The sequence below is a fragment of the Haliotis rufescens genome, unplaced genomic scaffold (genome assembly GCF_023055435.1).
Source record: "Haliotis rufescens isolate VD_foot unplaced genomic scaffold, xgHalRufe1.0.p SCAF_3, whole genome shotgun sequence".
NCBI classification, from domain to species: domain Eukaryota; kingdom Metazoa; phylum Mollusca; class Gastropoda; order Lepetellida; family Haliotidae; genus Haliotis; species Haliotis rufescens.
In genome coordinates, this window is record NW_025964001.1 from 53,249,186 (window position 1) to 53,263,204 (window position 14,019).

The 14,019-nt window shown below is 39.5% G+C and overlaps 1 long non-coding RNA gene and 1 pseudogene across 1 annotated transcript; both read right to left on the minus strand.

Moving 5' to 3' along the window:
- Positions 1-2,502: 2,502 nt before the first annotated feature.
- LOC125371631 lies at positions 2,503-5,835 on the minus strand (annotated as a pseudogene).
- Positions 5,836-12,635: 6,800 nt separating this feature from the next.
- Positions 12,636-13,217, minus strand: LOC125384274. Its single transcript, XR_007223161.1, has 2 exons — positions 13,127-13,217; positions 12,636-12,814 (listed from the first exon to the last, which is right to left on the minus strand). It is a non-coding gene; the product is annotated as an uncharacterized LOC125384274 (long non-coding RNA).
- Between the last annotated feature and the right edge of the window lie 802 nt (positions 13,218-14,019).

The window sequence follows — 14,019 nt, forward strand, 5'->3', positions numbered from 1 at the left end:
TAACTTGAGGAAATGTGCTGAATGGTTTTACTTCTATTTAATTGGGATCGAACATGCAAACGTCGTACAAACGCCAGCAAGGGATATTTTACGTCCGTTTCCTATAATGGTTCATAGAAAGTGGAAACATAAAACTGATGATAAGTGTTGTTCAGATTGTTCTTTCGGATCATAAGTCAGATAATACATCCCCCTCTGGTTTTGTTGAGAATGTAACCAAAAACCGAAAGTTTCAACACAAAAACTATTTTCTAGACAATCCTTCCACATTAAGCTGGGATAAAACGGGAATACTGTTCAAAGCGGCGTCAAACGCAACTCACTCACTTACTCACAGCATATTAAAGGGATTTAGTCCCAAAAGAAGATGTTACAAGACAAACGAGCATACTACAGAATAAATGGGTGAGGTAAGGTGAAATGGGATTTAATATTGCCTACAAAAGTATCGCACTTACATAATGACGCGCATGCACACTGGGCAGGGTAAAAACAAGTACCATCTTTTGTGGTTTGACGCAGTCGGGACCGATCCACCGACTTTCCCTTCTCCAGGCACAAGCTCTATCTGCTAGACGATGGAGGAGGTCACAGTATTAATGGAAACCAGAGGCTGGATATATGTTTATCACGTGTTAATAATGGCTGATGATGTGAAAGGGACTTTGATGAATGTATTAGCCTTTATACAGATACCAACGGTGGCGATCCCATGGTGTCGTATGCTGCGTCGTAAGCGGTGACTATGTGGATTGGGTGGTCACGATGCCACTGTATCCTGGCGGCCTGGGACGTTGTTCATAACATTAATCATTGGTTTTGTCAATCCATCTTTGGAATCGAAACGTGATTTTCCGTGTGCCGAAAGAACGCTAATACTACTCTTAAAACACCGTCCACGGTGACCCAACGATGTGCGTCGGTGATACATTACAGTGCACATGTTATATGACCTCAAACATGAGGTCATAGCATAGTCCATCTGCTCAGGTGTCAACGACTGATACAATCAAGGATTATTCACTAATGTGAATCACACACGATTGACGGCCTTAAAGGATATACCATACACAACATACCCTTTACACGAGCAAACTTAAAATATATTTTTTCATCTTTTTCTTTAAATACCACAATCTGATCAGGTATGATAAAACGTCCTAGGGTCACCTGGGACATGCCACGGTGACGTCAGCTGATAAAGCGGAGTTTGATCTCCTTGTGCTTGGAGTGTCTGTTATCCTCGCTTTCGGTAAGTAACTTAAGATTTTAGAAGTATGAATAAGTACAATTCATCCCCATTGTATACCATACACCCCAAAAAGTAAATCAATATGAACAATAAATTTCGTAATCTTGTGATCGCTCGTCACACCAAAGGCTCAGGTTCGATTCCCCATATGGTAAAAAAAGTGTGAAGCTATCTGGTGTCTCCATTACTGGAAAATTGAAGAAAGAACTAACTCACTCAATAAGAACCTGTTTTATTCACGAACGAATTTGAATTTGCAATTAAATAAGCGTCAAGTCTGTATATTTAAGTGAAACCCGGATATCATCCACCAAAGTTTCAATAAACGCATTATTTTTCGAAAATATTTGTAAGTAGTTGAAAAATAAGGGTTTTTTATTTTTAAAGAAATTTCTTGACAGTAAGGTAGTAGGGTCAAATTAAGAAACGAAGCGTTCAAAGTAAATATTTATTTCCCTTACCCTATAAATCGACAGTGGAGTTTTTTGTTTTTTATTTGGGTTATTTAAACAAATTCGATAGGTACAAACACACACACACACACACACACACACACACACACACACACACACACACACACACATTCACGCACATACACATCACATCACTATATAAGTAAATGATTTTGAACGCGACGCTAAACCTCATTTCACCTCGCACTAATCAATAAATAAGATCCCTTTTCATAAATACATATTTTGTCTTAATTTCCCAGGGGTCGTCAGCAGTGAACGGTGCAGCGGCAGTGACGCCAGCACCTGCTCCCGAGAAAACTGCGACACCAACTACCAGCTACCATGCGTCAATGACGAGTGCACCTGCCTCGTCTCTGCTTGCTTCACCGGCCAACGTGAGGCGCTGTGCACACTACTGGACAGATACCCTTTTTTTACAATACGACGAATCCTCTTAACCCGAATCCATTGTCTCGATATATCGTTTGAGACAACGTTCCCCTATTTGAACCACTTGGGCATGTGTCGAGTATGAGGCAGACAGATCATCGGTTGATCAATCAACTAAGCCACCGGGCCTGTCCACCCAATTCATGTAGTCCCTTTGAGGGTCGCGACTGTATGAAAAGCGACGTCACGTAAATCTAGCCAATCCAGATCCAAAAATTGTATCTTGATCTGACGAGGATAGGCTAGAAACACGGAATAACCACAGGATGTTCTCCATAGGTATAAGCAGGTAACGCATCAATTCAATAAGAGTAAACATATTCAGCATCAAAACAAACCAGTAAATGGTAGTAGTAGGTTTATTTCACATGTGTACATGTGTGTATCCAACAAGGTAGGAATAATTTCCATGGGTTTTCCTCCTTTCAGGATTTATTTACCTCTGAAATTAAAAAGGTACGTGAAAAGTGGCATTTTCATACTTGAATATTTAGTAAGAAATTTAACATAGAGTAAGAACTATAATATGGATGTGGATGGCGATCGCTTTGCGGAACGAACCCCTGGTGTCATCGCTGATTTTCAGTGATCCATTCATATAATTTTCACTGCAATTTTGCCTTTTACGCCCAATGAAGGAAGATGATCGACACTGATTGCTATACGTCGACGTTTTACATTTACATTATTTACCATATATCAAAACACATAGCATAGGACTGCTATAAACCGCCGTCGTATAGCTGCAATATTGCCGAGTGCGGCGTTAAACAACAAACAAACAAACAGGACTGATGTAGTGTTACTATGTGTCGAATGATTTAAGCATTACCACTGAAATGAGATGAGACAAATATGCATGCCATACAAAGACGACAGTGTGTGTATTACAAACAAATGCACGACTAAAATCATATTCCTAATATTATGTTTCACAACATTCTGAACCAACACCATCAAAGCGTTGACGTCCCAAATCACATTCAGGCTAAATTTTGACATTTGGTCCACACATAAAACCAAACAAGCATAAATAGCAAACAAATTCATCAACTATGGTTACTTACACGCCAGGTCCACCAGGGCCGACATGTGCACCACGTCCACATTGGCAGTAACCGTCTAAGCAGTGTGGCGTTCGATATGGGTGTCTCTACAGATGCAGCTGTCGCAGTCAGTGCGGAGAGTGCAATTTGCTGAAATATAAACCTCCTTCTTAACAACACAGGACAAAAACATTTGTCAGAGGTTTGAACTAGATTCCATCATTCATTTGATACAGGCTTGTATTTAAAGGGCATGGCCTATTTGCAGTTTTGTGCCAGGGTTTTGCTGACGCTGTGTTAGTAGTGGGTTTGAATCACAGATTCGCTATGATTGGGTTTTTTGTATTGCCAATGGTTTCAACAAAATGGTAATCATCTTTGCTCTGTATCATATTTGTCGTTCCTTCTACATTTGTCTAAAAAATTATATCAGCGGCGTGAAACCCAATTTGTTTATTGACTTATAGTCACCACCTTTTCTTGCAGGAGAACCTTTCCAGATGCCTAAATAAAACGTTCACATGTGAAATTTGTTGCCTGCAGTTATTATGGTCACTATTTTGTAAACTGACTTACCTGTGATGCAGCTATATGCTGCAACCAGACAGCTACATGTGCCATGAGAGCAGGCAAGCCTTCCGGTACTATCACATACCGTGTGAGTACAGTCGTTGTCATCCCTGCAGGGCTCGCTGTCGATCACAGCTGAACTAAAGAAACAATATCTCATTACAAGTTGGGGGCACGTGATCCTGTTTGGGGGTCACAGGTAAAGGCTTTAAGCACAGTTTGTGGAAGAAAGCAATTGGATGGCTGAGCGTGTTTGGCAGCCTTGATTCCTAAGAGTTTCTTGGACCTGCCCAACACTGTAGCAAATGTAGTAAGGGTGGTGTTTTCCAAAGGCAAGTGCCTTTGTTCGAAACATGCCTCTGTTCACTCAGCAGTGATTGGGTTCCCCTTTCGGTGAGGTGGTTATGTGAATATTAGTCTTCTAGTGCCTCATAGGCAGATCAGGTTATATATTCTCCAGGGAGCTGAAATGAGTGCCCACGGATATATTTCCCAGAGTCATAATAGAACGCATTGATACCCAGCATGGAAAAAGGCGCAATGCAAATTAATAATATCATCTATGAATATTATGAACTATTATCATTATAAAAAATACATGTACATAACAAATCTCATCGGCTAACGTAGACACTAACTAAACTATGAAAGCCGTTAGTATCTTCAACTCACCAATAATTGTGCTGACAATGACGAGAACCAGTGTTACTTTCATGTCTGGAGTTAAGCGAAAAGCTTTCAAAGTAAAGTCTTCATTTGGTTGATCCTCTTATATACTTTCTGTTTCAAATGATACCAACACCAACCCTGTCAGCCAGTCACGATGTTGTGATTCTGCGCACAGCAGGTGCACGCAGGAGGTATGTTCCCGTGCGCGGTTATGTCATGAAACGTAGATAACAGGTTCATTTGTTGGGATCTGATGACCCCGATAGCTATTTAGTCATGTTCATGATCCTACAAATATGATCCAAACACGATTTTATATATAAGAAATATATATAAAAAGAAAGTCACGCAATAATGACACGAATTGTTCTACATGTTTCAATTGTATCTTCAGGGAGAAGTGATTACAGTTATAACACCTCGGCTTTACAATGACAATGGTAACATTCACAATAAATACAAATATAGTTTATATACCATGCGCTACTGTTTTAAAGATGGGCACAACCTTTTAATGAAAACATTTTTTCATCTTTACACTGCTGGGCATCAGCAGTATTCATTTTACCGAAAGGGTATATCTTAAATTCTATTTCTTTTCCTGCTGCGCATTTGTCGAGCGCTCAAGGGCATGAACCTTGCATGGGGTCCTGTATCTGTTTATGGCCGCCTATTCTGTCTCTCAAGCACTCCGTTTGTCCAATATGTTGTACATGACATCCTTGGCGTATAATAACATAAATAATATATTACAGTCCATGTTAGAGCGTACATGAAATTGTTGCTTCCTGTTTTTGAATTTTATTCAAGAACTTTCAACAATATATTAACATATTGTTTTTAGCTTTAAAAATCAGTAAATGCTCTATCGTGTGACTGGATTTCTGACCTTCACTTGATAGTCTGGTTTGTTTACATGACGCATTGCATGACAAGGGAATTGCTGTGCAGTGTCAGGCAACAAATACATACTTTTTTGTCAATTGTGGCGGCTGCTACTGATAGGGCAGGACGTGCTTGTCCTTTTCGCGAACACCTGGTGTCATCCATGATTTCAGTGATCCATTTTTATCAAAATATTCCACTAGTTTGCTTTTTACACCCAGTGGTATCTGTTTAGTGGGATAATCGAGAGTGATCATTCTCTAGCGTTGACGTTTTTATTTCCTGGCTATTAATGCAGAAATAATTCAAAGTATTTGAATGTCGATGCTGACAGCAACTTGTTTTAAGTTTCTGTCTTTGCTGATATCATAAACTGGTGAATATCTTTCCAGATGAGCTCTTATTATCAAAAACCCATCTTAGTAGAAACAACACTAAGAATTAAGTTTGATCACCAAACAGTAGCTATCCCACTCGCATATATCATGATGCCATATTTGTCAGACATTTTCCACATTTAACCCACTCCAAACGTGTAATATTTCTTTAAAACCCGGTGGTTTTGCAAAACACAAATCAATCATAGTTTACAAAAAGCGGCGGTAAGTATAAGGTGAATGTTCTTTTCCTCCACTGAAATGTAAACACATGTGTGACTAGAACACGGAAGACATAAAGACAGGATTGGCAAGATTTAAATTATAAACAAATATTAGACTAAAGAAGTACGATTGTACGATTCCGACTATATCATGAGCATGTGTCTTTGAATCACGATAAAAAAAGTGATGATATCCGCTGTTCGCGAAAAGTTGAGCATATCCTACACCACCGGTGGCACCCGTCACATATCCCATACAAAGGCAAGTCAATTGTTCCTCCATAAAAATGGAAACATATGACACAAGTCCAGATTTGGAATTGCCTTTTGCTTCACTATTTGATGAATCAAGATTGGAAATGCTCTCTACTATAACATCTTTTCAAAGCTTTGCTTAGGCCTTGAATGTTGTAACCCCGATAAAACAACTTTTCAGCCAGTGTAATATAACGCTCTTTAAAAAGCGTCATAGAAAGAACATGCTTGATCTCAAAATTTGTGAAATGTTGACATGGGCTGGAGTTGATGGAATATTGCCCGACAGAAGGGGAAAGTTGACTATTGGATCCCTCTTGTCATACAGTCTTGCGGATAGTTTTTGGTCACTTTAAATCTACATATGAAACAGATGAGACTGTTTCAATGGTACATTTTATTTCTAGTACAGGTTGGAAAATCAGTGGAAGGGATGTGGCTCTTTGACCATGATTCAACTGTATCAGATCTTCGATATTCCTGAAGCATATGTTAAACCTCTTGGTTAAATTCCTCTGTTTTTATATTGCTAAGCCGAGCAGGAATTCTGCAAAAGCTCATAGAGAAACAAATCAACAATGAGGGGAAGAGCACAATTGGTAGATGTGGGGATGCCTACTTTATGCCCCATTTTTTTATCCCCCCATTTCACAAAGATGTTATCTGTCATGAAATCCAGCATTCACATATTGTTGTTCCCAGTTAACTTCAGATGGCATTTGCTTTCATTTTTGACAAAATGCCCTGAACTAAAACGTTTAGATGATCAAGAATGAAGTATTTCATCAATAAAGTTCTCTATATCTTGTGTTCTCATTTGTCATCTAACTTTCAAAGTGGCTGTAAATCATTTTCATATACGAAGGCTGGTCAAAAAGTTCTAAACCTGACAAAGTTTTAACTGTGGGCCATAAGAAAGTGAACTAGTCAATGTAGTACATTGTTTGAGTTGTTCATTGCAAGTGGATATGGTCTGTTGAGGCCATTTGTATAAAAGTGACAGCCAATTGAACGTGATATAGGTCTAAATAGACACAGAAATGGAAAAGAACGAGAACGAGCAGTCATCACGGTTTTGATTTAGATAAAAGAACTCTCCAAAATATTTTTGACCACACATCACAAGCGTATGGGGATAAGTTCCCTCGCTATTACACTGTTCAACGTTGGGCAGCTATGTTTAAGTCTGGGAGAAGAAGCCTTGATGATGACCCTAGATCTGGACGTCCCTCAATTTCCATCAATGATGATTCAATCAAGGAGATAGACAAACTTATACTGTCAGATAGACGTATTACCTTTGCTGAACTTGAGGAAGACACAGGTCTAAGTCATGGATCCATTGGACCTATTATTTATGAACATTTACAGATGAATTAGATATCTGCTCTTTGGGTGCCAAAGTTTATAAATTCTAAAGAAACTGACATTGCCAGAAAATTTTTAGAGCTAATTGAAAAGGAATTCGTCAAATTCCAAAAGATATGGGTGATGAAACATGGGTCTACCACTATGATCCCGAGTTAAAATGTCAATCCATGGTATGGCACTATTCCACTTCTCCTGCACCAAAGAAATTCAAGTCTTCAAGATCAGTTATGAAAGTCATTGCCACTGTATTCTGCGATGCAAAGGGTGTGATCCTTGTTTGATTACTAAGAAGGTCAAAAGAAGATTACCGGTGTCCACGATGCTGAAATGCGTCATTGCCTGAGAGATTCTATCAAAGAAAAGCGGCAAGAAATACTAACTGCTGGAGTTCTACTACTTCATGAGAATGCCTCTTCTCACACCTCACGACATTGAGACAATGCGGGTTCGAAGAGCTTCCTCACCCGCCATACTCGCCAGACCTGGCACCAAGTGATTTTTAACTGTTTCCTAAACTGAAACAACACCTTTGTGGAAAGCACTATGACGACAACGAAGACCTGCCGTGAATGGGTTTTTTTTAGGGCGGCATCAGAAGACTCCTTCCTGACATATGAATTGCGTGATATGAAAAGTGTATGTTATAAAAAAAACACTTTCATAATTGTTGGTTTTGTTTGTCACGTTTCACTCTTTTTGACCAGCCCCCGTATATTAGAATCATGTTTAAAATATCTAATAAATTAATTATTTGATAGTAATCTTTTCGTTTTAATCCTGTTTGGATGTTATGTCATGTGTTGACATTTGTGATACATTTGGTCCAGAATTGTTGCAGTTGATCACACACTTTATTCTCCAATCAATATAGATCACAGTAGAAAAGAATAGCTATTGCACCAAGGATCATCTAGCACCATTGCCTTCCTCTTTTTTATTAATAGAGGCAATCTGACGCATGGAGATTCCAGATAAGCACATAGGTCCCAGAAACATATGCGTGTCATAAGAGGTGATTAAATGGATCGCGAGGTGAGGTGAGGCTCGGTGACTTGGCTGATTGCATGTCATCGTTTCCCAATATTTCGTGGATCGATTCTTGTGATTCACCATTGTCTGGTCCAGAATCGATTATTTACATCCGATCGTGATATATTATTCTGGAATATTGCTGGGTGCCCCTTCATACAATAATACCCTCAATTATACATCGTGAATTTATACACTAGTATTGAGTAGAAATATTATTTCTTTCGTTTGAAGGATGAATTAGAAGGAAATTACTTTCTCACAGCGGTGTGTAGCGTTGATGTGAGTAGTCCGCCCCGCTAGGTGGCATTAAACTGGGGTACTTAAGGTGTGTGAAGATTCAGATTGTTCATTCTCGCTCTAAGTGCAAGCGATGCATCAGATTATTTTAGTCATGTATACCGACGCTAAACTCGATGCTATACTTCAACAATTAGATACTTACAAAGCACAGTTTGAATTGTCTCTTAATGACTGCAGCGGGGCGTTGAGGGAAGAATTCAGTCAGACCGTTAAAGAATTAAGAAACTGCTAGCTGGAAAAGAATCTTCGTCAGAAAAGCTCACGCCAAGCGCCGTATCTAAGTAGGTCATCCAGGTGATCAGCAACCTTTACACGGCCCGTGCAAGGTGCTTTCTTCCTGCTTCTTCTGTGCAAAATATTCAACCAATCACAAACCAGCCTTTTCGTGCCAAAGGTCAGAAGACAGGAGCATGCTTCACGTGCGGTGATTTCAGTCACTTCAGAAGAGACTGTCCCCAAAACAACCTGTCAGCCCAGAGAATGTCCAGTTTTGCAGCCGGAGGCTCATCAGAATTGAATCAAGACCTGTCAGTTGAGTATTTCAGTCATGATGGCGTTGTTGATGATTTGCATTTTTCTAAAAAATCTTACAGAGGACTATTATGAGTATGAGGAAGGTATTACCTATTTCGCACCTGCATTGTGCTTTTTATCTTTTATCTATTGTCCAACAGAGCGATACAGTTTCACCAGTCATTACAGCCTTCTGTTGTGTTCTAGTGTGGGGCTTGAGAGTCCTACTAAAAATAGTCTTGTGAAAAATGTGTTGGAAGCAGCTAAACGTAAATTGGCTAAGTCTGTTGTTAAAGAGGTGTACGATTCAAGAATTGTAAATGTAATATTAGCGATGTGCTTGTTGGCTTATGCTTGATTCTTAAGATCTTCTGAACTGATTAATATTTCCCGTTCGGATATAATATTTTATGAATCTCACATGACAGTTTTTATTGAGTCTAAAACAGATGTATATAGAGACGGATTCTGGATTGTTATCAGTAGAACTTAATCGAAATTGTGTCCAGTTGAATGTTTGGAGCGATATCTAAAACTTGCATGTATTCCGGCTGATTCTGATCAGTATGTTTTCAGAAACCTCAGCAACTGTGCGTCTGGTTATGTGTTAAGAAAAGGCAACAATCCTATGTCTTACACTAGACTGAGGGAACTTAGATGCATTGTCTCCCTTTGTTACGAACATTAAAAGTTATGGTCTGCACAGTCTACGTAGTGGTGGTGCTACAGCAGCAGCGAACAGCGGCATACCTGACCGTATGTTTAAAAGACATGGAAGATGGAAAAGTGAGAATGCTAAGGACGGATATATTTAGGATAGTATTAATAATAGAATGAAAGTTTTCCTTTCTCTTGGTCTTTGACTTTCTTTGTAGCTCTCGGCCGTGCAACGCACAGCGTGTCCCATTATTAAGTGTGTTGTTGTCATGTTGCGTAACTGTTGGGCATGGGAGAAATATTATTTCTTTGGTTTGAAGGATGAATTAGAAGGAAATTACTTTCGCCTAGAGGTGTGTATCGTTGATGTAAGTGAGTAGTCCGCCCCGGTAGGTGGCGTTAAACTTGTGTACTTAGGGTGTGTGAAGATTTAAATAGTTCATTCTCGGTCTAAGTGCAAGCAAGATTATTTGTATTTCTTTATGTGAAAAGTACTGCATTTTCAATGTTTTAATCTGTTGTCTGTATGTTTCAGATTTGTGACAGTGGGGACAGATTCAGATTTGTTATATTTTCGGGGGTATTGTTGTCGCCAGGCTGCAGAGCCATTATAATACAATGTAAGCTGCTGTATGCGTAGTAAAACGACGATGTGATGTTCCTCTGTGCTGAAGAACCAAGATAATACAAATGTAAGCTGCAGTATTTGCAGTCGTATGCTGGGCCCTGTTCCACAAAGCGATCGCAGCGCTAAGATGATTGTAACTCCCATACTTTAACATAGACTTACGACAGCCGTAGCGCTACGATCGCTTTGTGGAACGGGGCCCAGGGCTGAAGAGCCATTATAATACTAATGTAAGCTGCTGTATGTGCAGTCGTACGGTGTGATCCCAGCTAACACACGACGTTGTCACAACGTTGTGGAAAGGTTGTGGATTGGTAACGTCGTGATATAACGTTGTCACAACGTTATTATAACGTCAACATGCAACGTCATTTTACAACGTTATAACAACGTTGCACATTCACGTTGTGAAAACGTTGTCCATTTGACATCACACAACGTTGTGTAACTACGTTTCTGAAACGTCAGTGAAACGTTTTACAGTTTGCTTCTCGATAGACATAAAGGAATAGAACTGCTTTATCAAAATGAACATGAATTTGCCAGAATAACAAGGCAGTGAGGTATTACCTTAATACTAAAATTTCCAGAACGTAATTGCGTATCACTATGACAACGTTAGTATTACGTTACATTGTAACGTTATTCCACAACGTAACAACAACGTTGCAAATTAACGTTATGATAACGTTGTCCTTTGGACATTACAACACGTTTTGTAAATAATGTTTAGGAAACCGATTGTAGATCTACCATCTCTTAGTTTTATTTTGTTAAACAAATATATATATTCACGAAGTAATCTGTCTACTAAATGTTGTCACAAGCAATATTACAGTTAAAAACAATGCGCGCATTTTTTGCGGCGTGAGAGCGACTGCTGAAAAGTTTGGCTTGTTGCCTCGTGAAGTGACGTCAGAATGACGTCACATTGTCGCGGAAGATTTGTTGTCACCAGCCATCTTAGTTCAAGCTGACTCTGGACATATAGGGCCCGTAAGTGTCGCGAAGCGCTACTTCCGGTGCCAGCATTTCCGATGACATGCCTATACTCGTGAACTAATTCTGCTTTCCAAATGCGCGATTGCCATAGCTAACTCTGTAGACGGTACCAAGTAAACTACCACGCTTGGTTGTCATCGCTGTTGACAGTCGTAAAAGTTTACTTATTTCAGAAAAATGTGATCGGTTATTTGTCATTCCTGTTAGGTTTATCGGTTCCTGACTGACAACTGACAACCATGGGACCGTTCGTAAAGTATGTGTTCTTTTCTTAACCTTTAAAATAATTTTGACAACCATTGCGGTACTATCGTTCAGACGTGTATTTATAGTCTCAGTGGACAGTGTTTTATGATTACGGAGGATGTGTCACATGTTTCTGTGATGTAATATTATTTATGAAGATGTAACTACTAATAAGTAGGCCACTTTAGCCAACTTACCACGGTATTCTGGTATCTGACAGCATGAGCAGTGTCATGGAAGCCGTACCTTTGACAGTTTTAATAGGCATTGTAACATAAAAGTAGGTATGTTCTCTGATCTGATTGGTTAAAAAGTGTTGTCGAATGAGCATAACATCGCCGAATTTTTGGGGTCTCATCACCGTGTATGTATACATTAATTAATGGAACTATTTTTGAAATCATCAACATGGAGGAACAGATGGAAATTTACCCTGACTTCCACATCGGAGATTTCGATGAAATATTGAGTGATTGGGACGACGAGATATTTTCTGAGATAATTCAAGAATTTGAAGGTAAATGAAATTTACCTTTTTTCATTAATTACCCAATCATAATCATAAATGATGTAATTTTCTTGGGCTTGGCAAAAGGGAAAAGAAAAGAAAATCATTTTTTAACAAGAGTAAAAAACATTTATTGCACCTCCATAATAGTTATGACTTTCCTTCACCCACCTAATTTTGTTATTATTATAACTCACAACAGCTGTTGAAGCTGAAAACCGTTCTGAGATGGCCCCTGAACTAGGAAATACAGGCGGCGTTTCCGTAGAGCCCAAAGTTCAAGCGTCCAGTGACCGCTTTGCGTCCCTTGATGCAAATGCAGTACAGGACATCGTGGATGGGAACCTCTCCAAATCTACTGGGCGTAATACCTCCTGGGGAGTTAAAATATTTCGACGTAAGCCATTGAAACATGAAAGAATACATAAACACATACCTAAAATTCCTACAGAGATTCGATCAGCGAGAGTTACCTCCCTTACACCATTGCCATGATAGCAATGTAAAGCGTGACCAATGTGTCATCGCAAAAATTGGCAATAATATAACGAGATTGGCCAAAATCTTAACGTAAATTAAATAATTCGTTTTGTAAGATTTGAGATATGTTATGCTAAATGGATGTACGAAAATTTCATTTAAACACGACGCCGTAATAGGACTAATAACAAATTACTCCCACTTACTGTCACATTTGTACCCTGAACAAGGCAATCTTTTTCACTTCCAGAATGGCTTGGTTTCCGAGGTTTTGAACCCAAGTTCGAAGAGCTTCCTGCTTCTCAAATGAATGAGAGACTGAGGTTCTTTTATGCCGAAGTCAGAAATGCTGAGGGAGATCTTTACTCAAAATCGAGTTTTGTTGGGCTGCGTGCTGCCATACACAGGCACATCAGGGGACCGCCATTTGAGCGCAGCATAAACATTATCCAAGACCGGGATTTTCACACTGCAAACAATGTTTTTCTGTCCATGATAAAAAAAACTTAAGTGCGATGGCCTTGACCAGACAACACATCATGCTGCTATCACCGAGAATGATTTTAAAAAAATTCGTGAAAGTTTGGATACGGAAACTCCTTCCGGCTTGCTTCGTAAAGTGTGGTTCGACCTTCCACTCGGTTTTGCTCATCGTGGTAAAGAAAACCAAAGGGAATTAACTGCATCTTCCTTTCGTGTATCCACAGATGAACAGGGGCTTGAGTTCATTGAAATGACACACTCCGAAGTCACTAAAAATCACAGGGGGGACCTCAAAGACTCAAATGGGCCCAACAAATGCATTTAAGCAACATCGGACCAATTCTGTCCTGTACTTTCATTCAAAAAATACATGTCTCTCCTCAATCCCAACAATGGTGCTTTTTACCATAAAAAATTCGAGGTTAATTCTTCTGCTAATTCCAATGGTCTCTTTCACATATGTAATTCCACTGTGACAGTAAACAACTTTTTCCATCCCAGCTAAGCTGCATATCTAAAATCTCGCACATGCTTGACCTCCCCCCCCCCCCCCCCCCCCCCCCCCCCGCCCCAACGCAAATCTTACAAAACGAAATATTTATCTCCTAATGAGATT